This window comes from Limulus polyphemus, unplaced genomic scaffold (assembly GCF_000517525.1).
Source record: "Limulus polyphemus unplaced genomic scaffold, Limulus_polyphemus-2.1.2 Scaffold25, whole genome shotgun sequence".
In the NCBI taxonomy this organism is placed as follows: domain Eukaryota; kingdom Metazoa; phylum Arthropoda; class Merostomata; order Xiphosura; family Limulidae; genus Limulus; species Limulus polyphemus.
In genome coordinates, this window is record NW_013665635.1 from 1633179 (window position 1) to 1648697 (window position 15519).

Genomic DNA, 15519 nt, shown 5'->3' on the forward strand with positions numbered 1-15519 from the left:
AATTGTGTTTTAGCACATAAATTATGGGGTAAAGGGGTTTGATCATAATCTTGCTAACTGCTATATAAATTTGGTACAGGTAACAATAATATTGAGGGGTAACTTTCCAAACCATGCTTATCTTCAGTTATATATATATATATATATATATGTACAGTTCTCTTGGTAAAATTCCATATTGAAAAAAATATATTGTAAATATGTACTAATAACCTATCAATATTATCTATGCATTTTTTATAATTACAATTTCAAAGCCCGGCATGGCCAGGTGGATAAGGCGCTCGACTCGCAATCTGAGGGTCGTGGGTTCAAATCCCCGTCCCACCAAACATGCTCGCCCTTTCAGCCGTGGGGGCGTTATTATGTGACGGCCTATCCCACTATTCGTTGGTAAAAGAGTAGCCCAAGAGTTGGCGGTGGGTGGTGATGACTAGCTGCCTTCCCTCTAGTCTTACACTGCTAAATTAGGGACGGCTAGCGCAGATAGCCCTCGTGTAGCTTTGCGCGAAATTCAAAAACAAACAAACAATTTCAAAACATTTATGCCAATGACTTTTATTCTTTAAGCCATTAACTCTAGGTTTAATTTCACTACATGTTGTTGGATAGTATTTGTAGGTTGGAATTACACACATTTAGTATTGTTTATCCATAACTTCATCTTCTTTAAATTAATTACACATATTTTAATATTGTTTATCTATGATTTCTTCTTCTTCTTAAATTACTAATTTTTAGAAACGCTTATAAATTGCTTATTAAACGTGTCATGATATAAAAGACTGTTCAGTTTAGATATTATTGATTAATTTCTTTTTGTGAGTGAATATTTTATTATTGTTCAGTTTTTGTTATTATAAGAGTTAAGAGCAGACGATTGTAGGAAGTTTTGTTGATAGTTCATTGATGTTGAGAATATCGAACGTCACTTGCAATACATTTACGTCGAGAATATAGAAGGCAGGCAGACGATTAAGTGATATAGGATATAAATAACGTGAGATGAGCGGAAACAGCAGACAGATAATAGCAGAAAAAAAGTAAAGTTTTAGGCCAAGGAAAAGTTCGGCGTGAAGTTAAGTACCGTAGAAGTGATAAGCCTAACCATTGACATAGGCCTAACGTTTAATATGCTAGAGTAAGACTAACAGTAGGAAAGGAGATAAGAAAAATAATTTATTCCGTCAAAGCGTGGTTCTAAAGTAATTGAACCAGCCAGAGAGGACTTTGACAAAAGGAACAGAGGATCTTCAGAAGAAAGAAGACCAAATTCTAGAAAATTCAGCTTTACGTAACAATTTGGCTACATTTAAGCGTTTACGTACATAAATGTATTGTTGATTCTTACTCTCGAGAATCTTCTACAACTTGAGAGAATAGGCAGGAGTTTCGCATTACATATTTAACACTATAAACTATTCACGTTTTAAAATATAAAATTAATCTAAGCAAACGTTGATATTAAAATAAATATATAATAATAAATTCGTTACATCCTTAACATAGAAGTAAGCTGATTTCTATATTTTTTTAAAAATCCTCTTCATATTTCTTGTTATAAGGATTGTTTCTATATTTCTTACATTATACATATCAGCGTACATTTTATAATTTACAAACTAATCGAAGTTTTTTTATTTTCTTCTAAGGATCACTTTATTGTCTTATTTTTATTCTAGATTCCTCAGTTATTTTTAATAACGTATTTCCATACAAGTAATAAGCTTTATTAATATTTTCATGACATTTTGCTAATTTACATCTTGCATTTTTTTTCTGCTTTATTTCCTAATATAGTATTTTATAATTCATTTTTTTTCATATATTTTGTTTTCACATTCGTTATAACAGGCATGTGCAACGTACGGCCCGCGATGAGTTCTTTGATACCCCCGCCTCCAGTGGCATAGTGGTATGTCTGCGGACTTACAACGCTAGTAAGTGGATTTCGATACCCGTGGTGGGCAGAGCACATATAGCCATTGTACAGCTTTGTGTTTAATTACAAACAAACCGTTACAATTGAAGTTAGACCTACATTAGTTTCGGAGTTTAAGTTAAACACTTTATTTACAAAATTAAGCCTATGGCAAACGTTTATTGCAGAAATAAATTAATTCGTTATCGTTTTTAGACTGAAATTCACATTATTTTTACCCAAATAATCCAGAAAGAACCCGCCGAACAATAGATCGAACAACATTACATTTATTGTGTTAGAAACTTACAGATGTTGCAACACTGATTTTAAAACTCAGAGTTAATTACGTTCTCATTACCAACTTTTAAAAACAAAATTAAAAAATTTAATTCAATCCAATGCATACGCTATATTAAGAGTCTAGTTATGTTCGTGGAATAAAACAAGCCAGAAATATATATATTTTGACATAAACGAAAAAAACGTTTTGAAAGTTAACATTAAAAACTGTAATTTTTTGGTAGTTATCAAAATAGAAATACCATATTAAATAACTTTATGTTTGATATGTGTTAGACATTGATATATAGCTATAACTATTTTCGCCATTCACGAGAATAATTTGTCACAATAATTGAAGGGAAAACATATATATTTTTGTTCGTTTGTTTTGAATTTCACATAAAGCTACACGAGGTCTATCTGCACTAGCCGTTTCTAATTTAGCAGTGATAGACTAGAAGGAAGGCAGTTAGTCATCACCACCCACCGCTAACTCTTGGGCTACTCTTTTACCAACGAATAGTGGGATTGACGGTCACATTTTAACGCACCAACGGCTGAAGGACCAAGCATGAACTCTCAATGATTACCCTAAATCTTTCTAATACTTATTATTTATTTGTGATAATTTTCCATGCCTGTCTTTAGAAATTGGTCTGCTTAATATTTCTTTTTCAGGCAATTTCCATGTGTCACCTTTATTTTACTTTAACAACACTTAAGTATAGTTTCACTTGACTATTTTTAAAGCAAAACATCCCTAACACTTTATTACATACCGCTCTCATTTCCGGCAACGGAAATGAAACACACTTACAATAGTATAGTGAAAAATTTACCGAAACATTCCTGGAATCCCAAATGACCTTCATGACGTCACCCAATTCCCTTTATATATCACTCATATATTCACTCAAAAAGTGAAGAATAACGAGGCTTCTATCAACTCAAATGCTAAAGTTGGAAACACAATATAAAACAAACTTTTTCCAACTAATGATAAATTGTTAACAATAGGACAAAACTCTATTTGTTAGATCCATAAAAAAGTAAATTGGATAAATTTAACTTTACTAATTTCATCTTCTTTGCTGAAAACTGAAGCCAGCGTAAGAGAATAAAGTTAATTGTATTGTCTCTAACTTACAATTTGACTAAATATTTTGCTAGTTAACCAGCAACTTGCTTTATTAGATACTCTGAAAGTATTTCAGATGAGTTGAACTAAACTTTTGGTCAAAACAACCAATAAAAAAAGAAGCTTCACGAAGTTAATGTCAATATTTGACAGCATTACAGCTTAAAATGAGATGTCAGCCAGGCGAGAGTGTACTCGTAAAAGCTTAACAAAGATTATTTGTTCAGAACAAGATTCAGTTTAATTCCATTAAACATCAGTACACTTATTTGCCTTAGATAAACGTTAGAAGTTACTTTAGCTGGTAGAGATCGTGATTCTTTCTACTTCTAAATGAATCCTATTCTCTGAGCAAATGAAATCCAAACTCCTTCATAGGTCTAATAGGTTTTCATGAACATACTCAGCTACTAAATGTAGCCAAAGCTAAATTTAGATAAGGCTTTAGTCAAAACGCAATAACAGATTATTTGAACTGTATGACTAAGCTTGGCTCATCAGTCATTAATATTATTATTGATATATATATATACTGAGTTCAGGAAATTAAATAGAGCCGTTGATCGAATAAACAAATTGTAGGAAACGAATGCTAGGATTTTTATTCTGTAATCCAAATGATAAAGGCAGGCTTAATCCAAAATAAGTAAACTAATTAAAACGGACATTTATTTTGCTTAAAGTATCATCCTTTAACTACGATCCGAAATACAGGAAATTTGATAACTGAGAGAGTTTTCAATGGAATGAAAAAATACAAACAATGGGAGGTATAATTTTCTCATTCAGGATTGCTGATTACATACAGTAGGTATATGAAGTGTTTGAGTTCTTGATCGGGTGGTGCTGATAAAGAGCATTATATATGTGTAAGAGGAAATTAATAGTTTTGGAAATATTGTCGCATACGGAAACCACAGTCTCTATCAGTTATTAATTTTTCATTGTAATTGTACAATTTAATATCACGATGCAAAATATTCATTCAAACTAATTATTATTGACTTCAAAGACTAGCTAATATTGCTTGTTTGTTATAATATTTGTCTCATAGTTTCAAAATAAGCTATAGACAGCCAGATTTACAACATTTTATACTGACTAATCCAGATTTATGGATTTTTTCAGAGATACCAAAATCTAAAGAGACACTTCAGAATTTGGGTGTTTAAGGAGGTACGAACTTAAAAATTAAGTTTGACATGTACAGAAGTTATAAAAAAATACTTTAAGCACTTTTGGTAATGCATGTTTTTTTTGTAACATTTATAGTTTTATGGGGTAGGAAGTGGATAAATATGATTTGCCCAGTAAATACGTATTTGCCCAGTACATACGAGGTATTTTGCAATAATTTATTCAAACCAGCTGGCCATAAAATAAATATTTTACATTTAAAGAGTTGGTATGAAATGTTTTCATTAATCTGATATTTCACTTAACATTCAACGTAGAACGACTTTATAACACCTTTCAATCAAAAGTTTGAATTAGTCATATATGTTACTAATAATATGTAGGAGACTAAATTCATGAAGTCATAAAGTCAAGGAAGTCTTTGCTTTTGTGTTGTTTTGTTGCTCTGCCTATTGTGGATAGCAAATCCGAGTTTTAGCATTGTAAGCCTTTAGACTTACTTCTTAGCTACAGGGGGAAGGAGAAGTGCAGGAAGAAGGAACAGAAACATATTATACGCACAATTTTAATTAAATTTTCAATAAAAACAATAAGATTTGAATGAAATAAATATCTTAGAAATAAATCAATTGCGTAAAAAACATTTGGGAGGATTATAAAAAAAAGATATCACCGTCAGAAGCTTCCTGATTATTTTTAGTAAAAACATTTTATCATTCTCGTATTAAAATTTTGTCCACTAAAAGTTTTCTTTCAAACAGTTTCAATATATATGTATATACAGTTTTTATTATATATATATAAAGTGCACTTCAATAAGTGTATTCGTATGTGCATCATGCGAAGGAAACAAGAATTCTATGCGCTACTCTTCATTAGGAAGGCTGACTAGTCCCATAAGAGCTGAATATACGTTCAAAGGACTTGTAATTTCCTTTTGAAAAATGTGCATTTGATGGATTTAGAAATATTTTAGAATTAGAAGCTCTTCTGTTTCTGTAACTAAACATTGTAATATACGTAATAAGGACGAATATTTGACAATCAGTCTTCAAGAAAATATGGAGCATCTATATTCTCTTGAAGAAAAATGGTCAACTCTTCAAAAACACTCGAATTTTGTGGTTTGTTTGTTGTGTGATCTTGTGTGATAATCCTTCTACCAGATTTAACAAGGACAAAATAGCGCCAATTTCAAGAGCAAGCTTTAGAAAATTAATCATATTTTGAACAAAATTTTCATTTATTTTAAAGTTTTTACTTAATTGTCACTTATTTCTTATCTACATAAGCTACTAATTAGATCAGAACTAAAACTTAACTCATTAATTTATATAGCTACTTTCATATATCAGTCTAACTAGTAAAATTTGATAACATAAAACAAAAGTTTACAACGATTACAATACACTGATTCATAAGTTGGGAGCACTCGCTGTTAGCAATAATTTTGACCATAACCCTAATAATATCTCGTGAGTTCGTCAGCTTAGGAAATTCACAGTAGTTCTAAATCCATATACTGAGCTAATATTGCAAAATTCTGAGAATGGCGTCAGTTTTTCTTAAATCACCAGAAATCTTGTTTCTTCATAGTTGAGTCCCATAGTATTAACCAGAGCCTTTAATTTTTTGAAAACCAAAATGCATAATCATTATCACTAATTTTCAAACTGGTTACTTATTTTAATGATGACATTTGCCTTTTCTTTTCATTTAACTAAACCTTTCTGCATACACTGCAGCTATCATTCAAGGGAAATTTCATAAAACTAAAACAAAGCTTCGAAATATATATATATATATTCTGGTGCCCATCGTGTGTATTAAATCTGATTTTTATCGTCATAACCCCTTAAGCATACTGCCGAGCCATTGTTGATGGGTAGGGTGGGGTGGGGTGGGGATATAAATGAGTAATTTCTTAGTAGGTAAGAGTGTAAATAATTATTTCCCTCTAGATATGGGTAGAGATTAAACCTAAAATTTCTTTTGTTTCTTACTGGCAACATATTACTCTCTTCCTTCTCCAGTTTCGGTTTATTCATTCACTCCTCCTGACGTTTCGTTGAACGTTTACACCTAATTTTACAAGACTATTCAAGGAGACAGTCAGGGAAATTTTCATGTTGATGCTGTTACTTACATAAATTCGCTATTAAATGAAAGACTTAGAAAAAAATATGATCTGCAACATGGCTTTATTTTATTCCAGATTACACACGGAGTTACTTATTGGGTTTAGAACCTATGTAAATAAGAGACCCTAATATAAGTTATGCTCTTGATTCAAAATATACAAGTGGAGAACCATTTTAAGATTAATTTCTGTAAGACAATGAAAAACAATGAAGAATTTAAGAGAACTTCGTTGTTGTAGTTTAGAGAAAGCAATGTTACATTTAGTTTTCATCTGTATGGTTTGCTTATGTTAGAAAAATAAAATATGCAGCCCATTTAGCAATGTGAATTCCAAGTAAGTAAGAGAATCTCTGAGCATAAAAAATGCACAAAGTCACATAAAGTATGTTAAGTAAAGGGAAACAGAAAAACAGTTTCAAAGAAGCAACGAACTTACTCCTGCTAGCTTCGAGATGTTCAACAATTGTGGATGTTATACCATTGAATGCTTGATGTCGTTCTCGTTCTTGCAATATGAACTTTACGTTTCGGGGCAATTCTCTAGATCTTATTGAATTATTAAGAAAATAATATTAAATTTCAAGTATAAACAGAAAGTAGTCTTGGCAATATTAATTACTTTTTAAAACAACACGCAGAATGAGTTTATAGAGATTATTTCTGAAGATGTGTTGCACATGAGTTGAACCTAGTTTGTGTCACTCTTTAATCCATAAAATTTTTCAACGTCATTCAAAAGCTCTACGTATTGTTTTCCTCTTCTACAGTCTGTTAGAACATTTTAAAGGATAATGCAAACATAATAGCGAAGTCCTTAAGTGAATTTGTAATTTGTTATGATTGATGCAGTTGTTCAAGAGTTTCAAGATGTTATAAGTGCATTGGCTTCAGTAAAGTAGATATGCACTGGGAGAGACTGATTAATTATATGAAGCCTGTGTTTCCTTAAAATGATTAGAGTTTCTAGTAATGATATCATCTTGGGTTTTTGTGCCTCAAAAACGTGACCATGTAAATACAATATTCTAGTCTCCTTGAATAAATGATCATACTTCTGCAATATTTTACTTGGCTTAAAAGGTATACTGGAATAAATTCTTTCTGTTGGGTTCGAAAGAACTTCTCACCAACAGCAAGGAGTAGACAAATTAAGCAACTGGCGATACACTCAGAACGTAAAAGAGAAATATTGATTTTCTGTATTTAACAGAAAGTTTGATGAAATACTGGAACAAATAAAGTGGATATATGAAGTCCTCCGAGAGACCTCTGAATTGTTTGTTTACCTAAATGGGGGATAAGGATAATTTTGTACAATTAAATAAGGAGAAACTTAATATCAAAAACATAGAGAAACTTACTACAAGTGACTTGGTCTCTGAAATGTTGAGCTTTAGACATGCCGATCTGCTTTCCTTAAAGACAGAAAGGCATAAAGCCTTATGAAAGGGATATTGTATATAAAATATGAATTCTAGATGAAATTTATAGAAAGTCATTTGTTAATAAGTATCCAAACATAGCAGTGACAATTGTTACAAGATAATCAATAATTATTTATACAAAACAAAACTGAATTTTAGTGCTCTCGCAATACAATCACAGCTGTGGTATCTTACCAAGCATTTCAATGCTCCCAGAATGTGTAAAGCTTTTGTTTTTTATAATTCCTTAACAATTTATTACATATGATTCAGTTAAAAAGAAACTTGGAGAAACGACGATTCTGTTTTTGTGAATTTACGTGAAATTTATTATTTCTAGGATTTGTTTGTTGTTAAGCACAAAAGTACACAATGGGACATCTGTGCTATGCTTATCACGGGCATCGAAGCCTGTTTTTAACATTATAAGCCAGCAGAGTTACCGATGTGCCACTAGGGGCGTTTCCTATGGTATCTACAGCTATAGCAAAATATTTGCTTTAAAGATATTCATCTACCGAGCAACACTAAATCTTCCTTATGGTTTCAGGCCGAGATATGTTTGATAGACAGACATATATAAATAGAGAGGTATAGAAAACACAAAACTTTATGTTAAAATTAATATATAAAAAAGAGTATATCAATAATTCCATTCAATAATACGTGTAATACTTGTAAGATATATGTGATATAGCGTTATAAAACTATAAAGTAAGTACAATAGAAAGAACCATAGGAAACGTGGATATCTTTTAAACTAGGGCCTACAGTCGAAATGTACAATCTATGTGATTTAACTTCTATTTTCAAACCAGACAAATGGAACTAAATTACAAATTGTATAAGAGACAGAGATTTAATATTTTATTTTCTCCAATGTGCCTGTGTTTGATGCATAGAATCTTCTTTTACAGAGAAAAATTATGTTTTCATTTTACCAATTTCAAAGCAATATTTTATAAAAATCCACTTTTCGCAAAGTACGAACGCAAAATTTTAGTCACACCTGCTGAAGGTTTGGAGGCTGTAAGATATGTCGCGGGTAGCTTAGCTTATGTAAACTTCTTTATATTCTTCGTCTTGAGTGATACAATAAATGTTTTCCCCACTGTTTACACTGTGCTTCAATAGTTTATTAAGCCTGAAAATGTAGTACTGTAAATAAACGTTTGGCAAAGATGATATTTGGATTCACTATACAACTATTACTATAGACAGTAAAACAATATTTGTAGACGAGGCTTACCACTGGGAACCTCTTAACAACTATTACTATAGACAGTAAAACAATATTTGTAGACGAGGCTTACCACTGGGAACCTCTAACAACTATTACTATAGACAGTAAAACAATATTTGTAGACGAGGCTTACCACTGGGAACCTCTAAACATTTAATCTGTGAAAGTGCTATATTTAACACAAAAAGCAAATAATACGGTTAAAAATAAGTTACGTAATTATGTTTTATATTTGTATTAATTAGAAAAAATGATTTTTTAAATTAAAGATTACATAGCATACTCATTATTTTTCATTTCTAGATAAAGAAAAAGAAATACACTGAAAATCTGCCTTACTTGAATTAAAGTGTTCACAGTGAACTCTATGAAATGTCTGTTAGTGATACACAACCTATATATATATTTATATGTATGTGTATATATATATAGCAGCAGCACCTTCCTTTTATACTCCTACATTGTGTTTCCTGATCTATGATGAGTGTGTGTGTGTGGAAAATAACTAATAATGATATTTTTATGATGAACCAGATATCTTGTTATTCAGGGCTTTAAAATAATATAATATTTCTTAACATATCTAACAATTATAGAAATGCCCCCCAGTGGCACAGCGGTATGTCTGCAGACTTACAACGCTAGAAACCGGGTTTCGATACCCGTGGTGGGCAAAGCACAGATAGCCCTTGTGGAGCTTTATGCATAATTAAAAAACAAACAGATCAGACACGTTCATTAATTCGCAAGAATAAAAACACATTTTGAAAGAAATGTAATTATTAATAATTACTTTGAAATGTATGAAAAATTCCAAAACACTAAACTGATATTCCTATTATTAATTATTTCGAAGAAAAAAATCTTCCACCATACCGAGAACACGACAATGTAGTACTCTTCCTGTACTGTGTTCTGTAAAATTCTGAAACAAAAAAAATCATGTTAATAACAAAAATAGAAAGATTTACAAAAATATCGTAATTGAAAGTATCTTAGAAGGAGGTAAGTACAGATCATAACGAACACCGCGTGTAAATCTAATCGGTGAAACGAAACTTGACAAATAAACCGACGCCACAATACTTGAAATAGCCTCCATTGAAAAACATATGATTCAAGCATTCAGCGTGTAGGTAATCAAAGGTTACAGAGAAGAATAGAAGATCAATCAAGGAAAACCCCATGCAAATGAAACGCATACGTTCTGCAACCTTTTTTACTGAATCTTCCGATGTTACGACACCTGGGGACTCTTGTTATGTTTAAATTTAACTTCTCATTTATCTATGCACATTTGAAATTTGGAATTGCAAAGCTGGAATGTTTGGAAAAATGTATCGATATTTTCAGAGTAGTTATTTTCAGTGTAAAAAAATATATTTTAAGAGTCAATACTAATTAAATGCAGCATGAACTACGATTGTTTGTTTGTTTTTAATTCTGCACAAAGCTACACAAGGGCTATCTGTGCTATGCCCACCACGGGTATCGAAACCCGGTTTCTAGCGTTGTAAGTCCGCAGACATACCGCTGTGCCACTGGGGGGCATGAACTACGAACGTCTTCATGAAGTGAATTAAAATAATATGTAGCCAAGAGATTCTACATTCACATAAATAATTAATTAGGGCATATATTATCGTGACTTTTTTTTTAGGCATATAGAAATTGCTTTTCCTTCAAGATATAACACATTTTCATTTGCATACTTGCATTTAAAGTATTATGAACCTCCAATTTATATTTCAGTTTTGATATTATTTGATATCGTTCTGGTATCCTGGAATAAGAAACTGTCAAGGTTCTAAAGTATAACCACACAGTAATACAACAAAACTATTCATTTTGTTCAACTTTATAGGAGACTGAAAATATTTTTTTGGAATATTTTGGGTATTTATTTCAAAGCATCTAAAACAAGGATGAAATGAAATAGTGCCGGAAAGCTTTTTTTTTTATATTCTACTTAAGTAAGTTTATACAATGTTTAAATCCCTATTAATAATAACAATAAGTTACATAATTTTCATCGTTAAATAGTTGACATATGAAAAAAAATTTATATTACCAAATTAACAGTTTCATTTATATTCCAAAACTCGGTAATATAGGTATATTAAAGGATATAGTCTTTATATCGGTACTCAATGTTCTTAATGTTAATAATTAAACGTTCTTGTGGGACCGAAATAAGTTAAGTATGAACGTTTTTTTTTTAAATGATGGATGTTTAAAAATAGAATGCCAAATCTACCAGGAGGCATTATATCAGTATTTATCATGTGGGCTGTATCCACCAGAGCCAACACTTTTCCTCTAGCGTTTTCGTACTCAGTATTAACTTCTCCATATAATTGCGCATTTATCTAAGCTGATTCAGAATGGGAGCTTTCTCGTGCACTACTAAAGCTCGATATTATGTTGGTAAGCTCTTACGTTGACAAAGCGTTAAAGGTATACCAAATATGATGAAACGTCACGATAAACTGTACAAGATTTCTTTCATAGCCTGTTTACTCAGTCTTCTACGAGTTTCGTTACACAGGTTTTTAGTTTTTCTTTGACAAAGTTTACAGCGTCTGAGGCTTACCTTTAATACTGAATGAAATATTAGAATGAAAAAGACAAACAAACAAATCTAAACTTAAAGTGATGTTTCATAACGTTCGCAATGGAAATTAAACATCTGTTGACGTTCGCAATGGAAATTAAACATCTGTTGACGTTCGCAATGGAAATTAAACATCTGTTGACGTTCGCAATGGAAATTAAACATCTGTTGTCAAGATATGACTAAAAAATACCCTTTAACTATGAAATTAGATGTAAAAGAAAAAAGCTATTATAATGAATGTAATAGATAGGAAATAATCACTACACTAACGTTTAAGCTCCGCCTGAAAAAATGTTTCAGTACATCAAACAGTTCCAGTTAGCAAAAACCGCTAACTCTAACGCAATTTTTATGTATAGTATGACTAAGTTAAATAATATTTTATATGTTATGTTTGATATAAATAAATTATTTAATGGGAAGCATCCTCTGTTTTGATCAGAAGGGAATATAAACAGTCCAACAATTAATATGAACTTCTGATAGAAAACGGTTTAAAAAGCAACTTATCAGTTAACGAAAATGACCTTTTAGAGCGGAGACTATAGAGATATTAAATATCACGCACTAGTCCATGGTAGACTTTACAATCGAACTGTTTGCAATTCGATGAGAATCAAGTATTAAACATGTCACTCATGGTGCCAAGGGTCACGATACACAGATATCCCACTGCACTAGCGACAAATTGCTCAAATAAAGTGAGTTTTAGTTTTTTTGCAATTCGATGAGAATCAAGTATTAAACATGTCACTCATGGTGCCAAGGGTCACGATACACAGATAAGGTAGACTTTACAATCGAACTGCCCATAAAAACTAAAACTCACTTTATTTGAGCAATTTGTCGCTAGTGCAGTGGGATATCTGTGTATCGTGACCCTTGGCACCATGAGTGACATGTTTAATATTTGATTCTCATCGAATTGCAAACAGTTCGATTGTAAAGTCTACCATGGGTAGACATATAGCCCCAAAAACATGTAACATTATCTGTGTATCGTGACCCTTGGCACCATGAGTGACATGTTTAATATTTGATTCTCATCGAATTGCAAACAGTTCGATTGTAAAGTCTACCATGGGTAGACATATAGCCCCCAAAACATGTAACATTATTTTCAGAAGAATTATATCTCTGTAGCAAAATCGTTAAACAATGAACAGCCAAAATACAGAGAATTTCAAAGACTGAGACTTTCAATATTCTATATGGAAGTGGAAAACTCACACTGTTAAGTGTTTAGGACAAGCAAAAATCTCCACAAATCTCGATGGGCACGAAAGAGAACCCTCACACCAAAATAGCTGATTTGAAGATTGTGCAGACTAAAAAAAAAAGAAAAAACGTTTACAAGCTTCCTGACGCATTTAAAAGAAAAAAAAATCTGCAATCACAGCGTATCGATGTAACTCCATTGGGTGTGCGTATTTTTGGTCTATTTAAATGTGTAATTTTCTTTGGTGCACCATTGTATATTTATTCCTGATCACACTATACTTTCATTACCACCGTATGTGTTACAGTGCATTATAGAATTGGAATTGAATCTAGTTTCAGATTGATTACAAATAAGTATACACCTTTTCTTTGAATGTAGGTTCATATACAACTTGTATTTAAAACTTTTAGAAATACACATTTTTACCCTTGATAAGCACTACAGTTGACAAGCAAGCTGTTTGTTGTCTTACTATGAGAAGAATAGTTCCCATTGGGCATTTGGAACAAAGACTGATCTTGTGGAGTTTGTTTCTAGACATCTATATACTGGCACAACATCTAGTTGGAGCTGTAAACGTCTGAGTCAGACTTGCAGAAAGTGCCTTGCGATTATGGCAAGGCCGATTGGTAGATACTTATAGCACTATACCCTAACAAGGTGTAGGTAGCTGTGAGTAACACTTTTTTCATCCAAGAATGTTACAGATCGCTGAAGTTTGTGCAGGAGTGTGTGTGTGTCTTTCCTCTATGCGGCAAGTACACAAAACAAGTCATTCAATACTTTGTTACAATGCCTGATATTGTAGGAATGAACACAGCCACAGGTTGCTTCCCCCTCTTGAAAAAAACGTTCTAGTCGTCTGAAACATGGCATAAAGCAAAGCCTTTTGAAAAGCATGAGTCAAACTTGAAGTTGAACATAATGTCAAGGAAAGGTCGTATTTCAGTTCACAGTCACCAGGTTTATATTAAAATTAAATTCGTCCTAGTTGAAGTCACTCACCTGGAATTTACTTTGAGTTGCCATGTATAGACACAGGCCATAACCAAAAACCTACATAGGTGGGTTAGCCTTGTAGTAGAGTTCTGGATTTCAGAGCCTACCAGACGGTATGAAAAACATGCAATACCAAATAAATAAAACACTCCTCGTTATAAGAGTCACAGTCAAGCCTATACGTAGATGGTGGTTGTTAGGGTGCTGCTGACTGGCTGTCTTCACTCTAGTCACTAGTTCGAAATTAGTGATAGCGGCAGACGATCTTAGTAGCTTTGCTATAAACACGAACTACTTATACGAATCCTATATTAACTAGTTGGTTTTCACCATTGTTACAAGAGCGTTTATTATGAAATTCAACAGGCTAGATAATCTTAATTTTGTGTTTAAGTTTTATTTAATTTAACCCTGTATTCATTTCTTCCTGTTTTCTCTGACTGATTCTAATATTTGCCTCTTAGTTTCTGTTTCAACTGCAAATCACAGAGATGTTCTGATAATTTTGGTGATGTGACTAAGAATATATTTAGCAATACTTAAATCAGAAGTGCTTATCTGTTTTCTGTTTGCACTTTTCTTTATGTCGTTAAGTCTATAATTTGTTGAGATGGAAAGTTAATTTCCAAGATGATGAAAGGCTGATTATGGTGAGGAGGAAACAGGAACAGAGGTGAGACGGATCTGTCAGTGTGGTATGGCCTAGGAAAAGTTCACCTTTGGACACAAGCATTTAGCTTCAAATGCAAAGGACCAAGTCTGCATTGTTGCCCCAGTCTCAGAATCAGGAAATAAAGCACTATCTAGGGTTTTCCTGAATATGGAACCCATTAATACACCAAGTTTGAAGGGGAGGTTGATCTTAAATTCTATTCACTGTGATGATGAAACACTTGGAGGTCCTGAAACTGGTGGGGTGGTGTCTGAAGCACTTCAAAATAGTCATCAGGATTGTCTAGCAACAAATCTGGTTGGAAATGTCAGAGATTAGGAGATTGCTTGGAATATTTTTGGATGGTTAAGTCTGCCAGAGAGAATTAGACTACCATCAGATGGAGCTGCAAGCGTCTCAACAAGATAACCATAATTACTGGCTCAGTTAAGAATTTTATAGGCTTGGAAAATAATCTGTTAATTGCCAAAACTACCACGAGTTACCTTGATGTAAAACTCATGCCGGAAGATAAGATGATCTGCACAGAGCTGCGAGATAGTGTTCTGACAATATAACTATGTTTGTTTTAATGCACCAAGAACTGGTACATTTGATACCACACTCAACTCAGCTGCATGGCAGTAAAAAATTCAGAAGTGGGCATTTATATTTCCTGTCAAAGATTAATTGTGCAAATGTGAAAGAAATTAGCCTCTCAATATTTAATAGTAGTGCA